The sequence below is a fragment of the Cynoglossus semilaevis genome, chromosome 17 (genome assembly GCF_000523025.1).
Source record: "Cynoglossus semilaevis isolate Cse_v1.0 chromosome 17, Cse_v1.0, whole genome shotgun sequence".
In the NCBI taxonomy this organism is placed as follows: Eukaryota; Metazoa; Chordata; class Actinopteri; order Pleuronectiformes; family Cynoglossidae; genus Cynoglossus; species Cynoglossus semilaevis.
In genome coordinates this window covers 3,418,971-3,426,956 of record NC_024323.1, presented here as the reverse complement: position 1 = coordinate 3,426,956, position 7,986 = coordinate 3,418,971, and the positions used below count along the sequence as shown (strand labels likewise).

The 7,986-nt window shown below is 38.1% G+C and overlaps 3 long non-coding RNA genes and 2 other non-coding genes across 7 annotated transcripts in view; 3 read left to right on the top strand and 2 right to left on the bottom strand.

Annotated features, from left to right (window-relative positions):
- LOC103392697 (uncharacterized) overlaps window positions 1-2,040 on the bottom strand; it is a 4,277-nt gene extending 2,237 nt beyond the window's left edge. For all 3 annotated transcript variants that reach the window (XR_003052488.1, XR_522945.3, XR_522944.3), the window contains exons 1-2: window positions 1,425-2,040; window positions 1,064-1,245 (exon numbers count right to left, since the gene is read on the bottom strand). This is a non-coding gene — a long non-coding RNA (uncharacterized LOC103392697). The remainder of the gene's footprint in view (window positions 1-1,063; window positions 1,246-1,424) is intronic.
- A 1,129-nt stretch (window positions 2,041-3,169) lies between these two features.
- Window positions 3,170-4,364, bottom strand: LOC103392695 (uncharacterized). The gene is made up of 3 exons (XR_522942.3): window positions 4,224-4,364; window positions 3,877-3,939; window positions 3,170-3,762 (listed from the first exon to the last, which is right to left on the bottom strand). It is a non-coding gene; the product is annotated as an uncharacterized LOC103392695 (long non-coding RNA).
- A 2,067-nt stretch (window positions 4,365-6,431) lies between these two features.
- LOC103392694 (uncharacterized) lies at window positions 6,432-7,970 on the top strand. The gene is made up of 3 exons (XR_522941.3): window positions 6,432-6,524; window positions 7,171-7,210; window positions 7,677-7,970. It is a non-coding gene; the product is annotated as an uncharacterized LOC103392694 (long non-coding RNA).
- LOC112488477 (small nucleolar RNA SNORD88) lies at window positions 7,012-7,102 on the top strand. The gene has a single exon (XR_003052557.1). It is a non-coding gene; the product is annotated as a small nucleolar RNA SNORD88 (small nucleolar RNA).
- Window positions 7,513-7,603, top strand: LOC112488478 (small nucleolar RNA SNORD88). The gene has a single exon (XR_003052558.1). It is a non-coding gene; the product is annotated as a small nucleolar RNA SNORD88 (small nucleolar RNA).
- Window positions 7,971-7,986: the final 16 nt, after the last annotated feature.

Sequence of the window (7,986 nt, the reverse complement as noted above, 5' to 3'; positions counted from 1 at the left end):
TAAAAGAAACTCACCTTCTGCTCACCTCTGGTCCCTTCAACTAGGATCCATTTTCTCCAGAATTGGTAAACACTGGCCCACAGAATCCTAGAGCCACAGATCAAATCAGTTAGTGAACAGATTTAACAGTCAATGTGTAGAACAAACCGGAAGACATCCAGCGGCTGAGAAGCTCCTTCTAGTGTGGAATTGGTTCATCTAGGCTGCCTTCTCCCCACCGTCCAGGAAGCCAGATTTCCAGAGCACCAACACCTGTGGGACAGGAAATCCTGAGAAGACTCACCTGTTTAGTCAAAAGGAACAACTCAGGTGAAGACTGCACCACCACCACCTACACTGATCATGGACCTCTTACAGTAAACAGATTAAACACCAGTAAATACCATCTCTCAGGTGCTGTGCCCATCAATCCAGCCTAAACTCATTCTATAAATAAATGCCATTAACCTTAGCCATCCTCCTCAACATGGAGTATTTTGGACAGTGCACTACAAAAATGTACTTCAGTTTAAGCTTTAAATTAAACTGCATAGTTGAATAAAATGGCAGATCTTGTCACTACAGTTTAAAAGAGGTCATAAATATTAACCTAATCTCTATCAAATCTAGGATTGTCTCCTTGCCAAGTATATTTTCTATTAAAGAACCTAAACGCGCAATCTAACCTGTAAGCCTAACCAGATAACCATATATTTATAAATTTGACAACTTGGCCATATGTGACTCCACTAAAACGACTCGTTTCGGCAGAGGATAATATTCTTCTGCTGGGAGGCCTCCCACACGTCGGGCTACATACCACAGAAGGGTACATCATTCTTTACTAGGAAATTAACTTGGCAGAGAGACAAGCCAGACCTGACAGTCTAAACTGTAACTGACATTAAAGACAATTTAGTCTTAAATTATGTCAGTTGACAGAACATCTATGGGCTGAATGTGATTTAACTCTAACACATTAATGAACCTTAACAACAATACTAAGCAATTAAATAACTACAATCTATACACCAGAGAAACATGCAGTTAAGGTGATCACAGAAAAAACAAGAAAATATACAACCAAGCATATCTTAAAATGGAAACTGGAGACTGCCAGCAGTGGTGGTTCTGGGTCCTGGGGGGGGCAGTACTTAAACATGAATAAGTCCTGTTAGTTTTTTTATACAACAAGAGATAACTTGGATTACTTATTTTTCTCCTTAGTTGTCCTGTGCCAGCCATCCTTGACAAGGTGTCTAACATCTGCAGACAGAGGACAAGAGGTTAGAAAAAACAAAACCCAAATAAATTAGAAAAAAAAAAATAAAATCCAACTCTCTGAATTATGCTCATGTTATTCAACATTTGGTCACATTAAAGCAGAATTTTGTAATGGAATAATTAAACAATGAACATCACAGAAACTTCAGCCTTCTGCTCACCTCAGGTCTCGACCACGATCCAACATCTCCATACTTGTTAAACACTGGACTTAGGACGCCGCCTTCAACCCCACCATCCAGGAGGCCAGAGTTCCAACACCGTACTGAAGACTTACCCATTTGATTGACTGATCTTACCAGTCAGTCAATAGCTTGTGTGAAGAGTACACCTCTTGTACCTACACCTCCACCAGCTACACTGGCCATAAGAGCTTTTACACAGTACACCCAGATTAAACACCAGTAAGTTACATAAACAAATGAATGGCCAGCATCCCAGCTAATCACAAGCACTAAACTTAATCCAAAAAGGCACATGCAGATAAAGACGGACATACTGATGGTCATGCAAACAATAAAGGGGTGGACATTATAGACAGCAGTGATGGTGAGCTATATACTGAAATATACAAACCTCCAACAGTCAAGCAAGTACATGTATACATTTACAGAGGTTACAAAGGCAAATACATTTACAGAGGTTACAAAGGCAAATACAGTTACAGAGGTTACAAAGGCAAATACAGTTACAGAGGTTACAAAGGCAAATGCAGTTACAGAGATTACAAAGGCAAGTACAGTTACATGACTTAGGGCCTTGGACAGCAATATTGAAGTTCACAGTTACATGACTTAGGGCCTTGGACAGCAATAATGAAGTTGAAGTTCTCGTCGGTCAGCCTAGAAACAAGATGACAGCAACCAGGAAATACAAAACAGAAAGAAAAAAACAGCACAAGGTCGCAAATCGTTGAAGGGTCGCAAACGAGATGCTAAAGTTTTGGAATTTTTTTTTTGTGTGTGTTTAAAAAAAAAAAAGAAAACTGCCAGTGAAGCCCTTATTAAGGGCAATGTAAAAAAAGTTGCCGAGAGTGGTTAAATGGCCACACTGTGAAATAAAAGAAGAGGAGATAGAGGCATGGTAGCCAAGAGGAGACAACACAATGGCACTATAGCCATTACCCTGGATGTCAGTCTTTTGACACAGTGGCCAAAACAAGGCATCCGAAAACTCCAATCTAAGCTAACTTAGTGTTCAGGTGAGAAACATGTCAGTCTAGCTCTGGCACTACCTCTGGTCCCACACACATAATTCAAAGAGGGGAAAAAAAAGAGTGGAAAAATTCTGCTGTTGTTCTTAACTTTTAGACTGAACAGTGGCAAATGTCTACTTCAACACTACCCGTCAACTAGCCATTTTAAGACGCAGCTATATATAAAAAGGATCAGCATGGCAGCTGGGAAAAAAAAGAACATGGATAGGGCCCATGCGCGAAGTATCAGCTCGGCGGCTGGGAAATGACTTTTGACTACGCAACTAATCGCAATGTAAGTGTGTTTTCAGAATCTTCGTCTCCATCCAGCAGAGCCTAAAAGGGGAAAATGGTTATGGCACGGCGGCCAGGCAGAACCCCAACCCCACCCTCCCAAACAAGAAAAAGGGCACGCACCTGTCTGGCTCTTCAATTGCAGTTTTGGGAGACATTCAGGAACCCTGTGGATTGGTGTGTGTGTGTGTGTTGCTTGTGTTTTAAACCTCTTTGTTACATTACACGCCACATTGTTCAGCCATCTCTCAATGATAACATTAATAAATAATTAAATAAACTACATTACAGATAACAGCAATTAGCTTTCTTTATTCTTAAATAAAAATAAAAAAAAACAGAACAGGACAGACGGAGGCCGACAGAATAGCCATCCGGAGAGGAATTAAAAAATAAACAGAATAGCCATCCGGAGAGGAATTAAACAGAAGTTTTGGACTCACCCTTTGTCGACAGGCCCTACAAGGCAAAATGTGTTACTCACATGTATTGAGACAGAATGTCATTCACCCGTACTTACTAGAAACTGCTGAGCTTAAACCACATCACTCATTCTATTAACTACAAACACTGAACCACCATGGTCAGAAAGCAGAGGCAACATTTAACTAGTTAGCTCAGCAGTTTCACATCCACACCATTAAATAGGGACCAGAGTTTCAACAAACTCGAGCAGAGAGCCACCTACCTGTAAGACTTCACTGACTGGCTAACCATCCTCCTGCTAATGGCTCCTGCTCCAAAACCCAGACTCCACTGCCTCTAAACTAAAGATTCTGAAAAAACAGAGAGGAAACCAACAAGACAAAAAAGACTGTAAGACATTTGCTGCTGCTGCTGCTGCTGCTACTACTACTACTACTACTACGTTTCACTCACACAGAGACTCAATCACACACTCAAGCAGACATAGGCTTCAGCGGCCTAGCACAACAGCGACACGGCGGTCGCACAGGAAAATAAGAAAAACGACGTTCCTTACTATGTTGAAGATCTTCGTGTTGATCAATCTGGAAAATAAACCCGACACGAGTCACGTAAAGTATTTAGGTTTTGGAGTGAACACACACATTTGTCAAATAATTTCTTATTAAGTAGAAACCCCGAGTCCACAGACCGCTCACCTTCTCTCACTTCGATGCCCGACAACTCCGACCTGGTCTCCGTGTGCAGAAATCACGGTGAATCTGTTAATCCCAAACGATGTTGATTAAAAGTTTAAAACATAAGCTGTTTCTTTCAAAAGTTAACTGCAGAAGACACTGGTGACGGTCAGACATTATTGAATACATTCTCCAAACACATTCTGACGTGGGTCAGACATTAGATTCAGCACAGCAAATAATAAAAATAGTAAAAAGATTTCTTGCACCTTAAGTGAAGTCTAGATTATTTAGTTAAATTAATACACGATGTCAAAACACCAACAGCAGCGAATAAAAATGAAAAAGTCTCTGTCTCTTACTCTTACCCTTCCGTCTCCGTCTCCGTCTCAGTCTCCATTTGGAATAACGCCGTACACCTGTGGCTTTTAAAGCACGTGGCACGTTTTTTTGGCATGTGACGTCACATACCGTGACCATTTTGGGGCTTTTTTTTTTGCCCATTTCGTTTATAAAGAAATATTTAGAAACTCCTGCTGCTCCTGCAGAAATGTTGTCTTGTTAATCAGAAAACAATTAATATATATATACTTACATAATTGTATTTTTTAACGTGAGTGAGAGGAAAATAGACATTTTTATATCTGATTTATTCATTTTTAATCTGATTAATTACAAGATAGCTGTGGTTAGGTCATAAATCATTATGATTAATCATATTGAATCAGAAATCATATTGAAATTATGAGAATGTGGACAAATCAACTGTCCTTAATGTGACAAAAACTACAATCTAAATTAAAAAAAATTAAAATTATTAAATGTTGATGATGAACCTTGTCACTGGTTTGAGCTTCAGAGCAGGACCTGCGCTTCTTGCAAAAACTGTTATTTGTGTTTATCTGATCCTCACGCAATATAACCTCCTGACAGATGCTTACCATGTAATCGGGCTGGCATATAAGTTTCTATTGACTCTTTCAAGCTTTTGTTGGAGGCCTCCAAGTTAATGTACACAGAGAAGGAAATTCTCATGTCTATAGACAATGATATTGTCATTAATAAACTTGCAGAAAACAGTGCTTTGCTCAGGAAGATTTTGATGCTGAAAGTAGCCTAGTTAGAGAGAGAGAGGGAGAGGGAGAGGGAGAGAGAGAGAGAGAGAGAGAGAGCTGAAATAACTATTAACTAAAAAAACTATTGGAAATTATTTTGTATTTAAATGATTTATTTTTGTAGATTTTAACCAATGAGCTTTTTCTGTTACAGTCGTCAAAGCACGCTCTTTCTATCAAGAAAAAAGTTCTTAAAATAGGTCTTTTAGAACTTTTTCTTTGATCGAAACCAATTCTAAAAAAATATGTGAATGTCAAGGTCAACTGTAGGAGGCGCGCTGATATTGAAACGTTTGTATAACGAAAATAGGAATACATTTGACGGACCTTATTTCTGGTTGCGGATCCAGCGAATGAGACACGAGTATTAGCTGTTTGGGCTTCCAGTGGGCGTTGAAGTAAAAGAAACTGGGCACGGTGGCTACATGTGATTGATTGAAACGGTGGGTTTTTTAAAACAATTGTCGGTTGCATTTGTTGCACAATGTCTCCTCACACAAGGTGAACTTCACGTTGTGAAGGTGAAACAATAAATGCAATAAACAAATTTGTCTTTGAGACCCCTGCTCCAAAGTAAAACAACAGAAATAAGTGAATGAAAAAAGTAATCAAAGATATTTAATGATAGTGTATTATATACAGTAAGTATATGTAAGCTAAAGTAAACATTGGCAATTAGCTGGTGGTTATAAGAAGATACACCAAAAGACTAGGTGTGTTGGTCAATCTGTCCATACTCCAGACCTCTCGTAATGTGAATCCACTGACTTATGTACTTGTATGGAAATAGACTAAGGGGTGTTTGAAATACATCTTAGGAGAAATGAGTGGTACAGTTTAACAGCTTACAAAGGCAAGTACAGTTTTATGACTTGGGGCGTTGGACAGCCTAGAAACAAGATGACAGCAACCAGGAAATACAAAACAGAAAAAAAAATCGCAAGGTCGCAAATCGTTGAAGGGTCGCAAACGAGATGCTAAAGTTTTGGAATGTTAATTTATTCACTGTATAACTATTTAAAATCGTTCATATTGGTTTAGCTTTCAACTTAAAATGAGTTGTGCTTACTTTTTTTATTTACTTACGTTTTTCTTACCAGCAAGTCCTTCCAATCTGTGTTAAATAAAGTTACTTAACAAATAGATAGAGATAAAGATAGATAGCACTTTATTAATCCCTCGAGAGTTACCTTTTGGTAATTTAGGGATCTCTTAATTCATCACTTAATTAATTATTAATTATTTATATTAATTGATTAATAAATCCCTTGCCCTGACTTGTGTTCCGTGTCTTTACTATTTACATTTTCTCCATTTGTTGTCACAACAACGTATGAACTAAAGTATATATTTGTAAAAAAAAAAAATAGCAAGGAAAGTATGTATGGAAAGAAACATAAGTTAAAACAAACCTCCTCTCCACTGTGTGACAGTAGACGAAAATAGCAGGCTGCTGCATACATAGGCGTAGAAGAAGAATGTGAACGAATAAATATCACATTCGCTTCCTGTCTCCCCCGTTTTCGCCTGCAACACCAAATGGTTAAGTACATGGTAAGTAAGTGGTGTAAATGTATTAGTTAAATTGGATTGTGACTGCATTAGCTCTGGTAAAATCAAATTTCAGCAGAAAAATAATGTTAAAGTTTACCGTTATGCATGTAGAACTATGGCGTTCCCTGCTCTTGTTTGGAACGTTCATTTTAAGATTAAGCACGCGTGTACTTATCAATTATACAATGATCTGTTTGAAAACAACTCAGTATTTATTTTTTTAACTACGCATATGCATTATACATAAAATATACATTTCGAACGAGGTTTCGTAAACGTGTTTTTCTTGTCTACGGCCATTCTCTTTGAAACGTTACCCTTAAGCAGTCGCCACGTGGTATGATACAGTAGGAAGCTAACACCTTGAGCTACATTGGCTATGATTGTTATATTTTTACAATTTCATTTTCTGTTGATTTCATGTCACTGTCAATAATCCAGGTTTCTCTCTCATTGTGTTTGTTTGTGATATTTTATTTTTATTCTTGGTCTTCTCTGATGACTTGCACTGGGCTCTGAGTTCATATGTAGACAACGTGCATCTTTGGCCCTGACAAGCCAAAGTTTCTGAGATGACTGAATTAGAAAATCGTATAAAATGGTTGTAGTTGACATATAATAACACGCGCTTTTTTTGTCTTCTCAGGTCACGAGGATCGCACCGATAGACCCCAGGTTTCTGCAAGGTACAGACCTGCTTTTCCACTAAAAAACAAATTTGAACACAAAGTGTAATACTAAACAGTGGCCACTAGATGGAGTTAAATACACAGATGTTAATAGCATGAACAATTACTAAAGTGAAAATAATTTAGACGACCTCATTTCTGTTATACCAGAATTTTTTTTCCACTGCGTTCCTACCAACTAAAATATTACAGTTTTAGTGTGTGAAATAATTTAATGTTGTTGGCCAGTTCTGTGATTTGTTGTACTGTTTATTAATTGGCAAAGACATTAACTAAAGCAGTGGTCTGACTGTGCTCAACCTCTCCAAGGATGACTTGCACTGGGCTCTGAGTCTATATGGAGATAACGTGCATCTTTGGCCCTGACAAGCCAAAGAGTCTGAGGAGAATTAAAAACTTTAGAAGTAAAATTCCAAGCTGGGTACTGCAGTAACACTAACACTTGCTCTCATTTTCCTTGCAGGTAATACAAGTGATGATCCTGGAGTGAGTGCTGTTGTTGTGCCAAGCAATGCCAATTCTGTCTTAGGTTTTACTAACTGTTAGTTCTCAGCTGTTATTTCTTACTAAGACATGATGTCTAATTGGAGAAGAGGGTCCTGTTGTAGTGTTCAGTTACCAGTATCTGATGTCAAGGTTCAGTCATGAAAAGTTGATTCAATCTCAAATGTTGCACTACATAAGGTTTGTTGTTCATTGTAAAATTGCACTTAATTGACTTGACTGCAAATGTTGAAATAAATATTCTTGGAAAATACTTAAAGGACTTATGT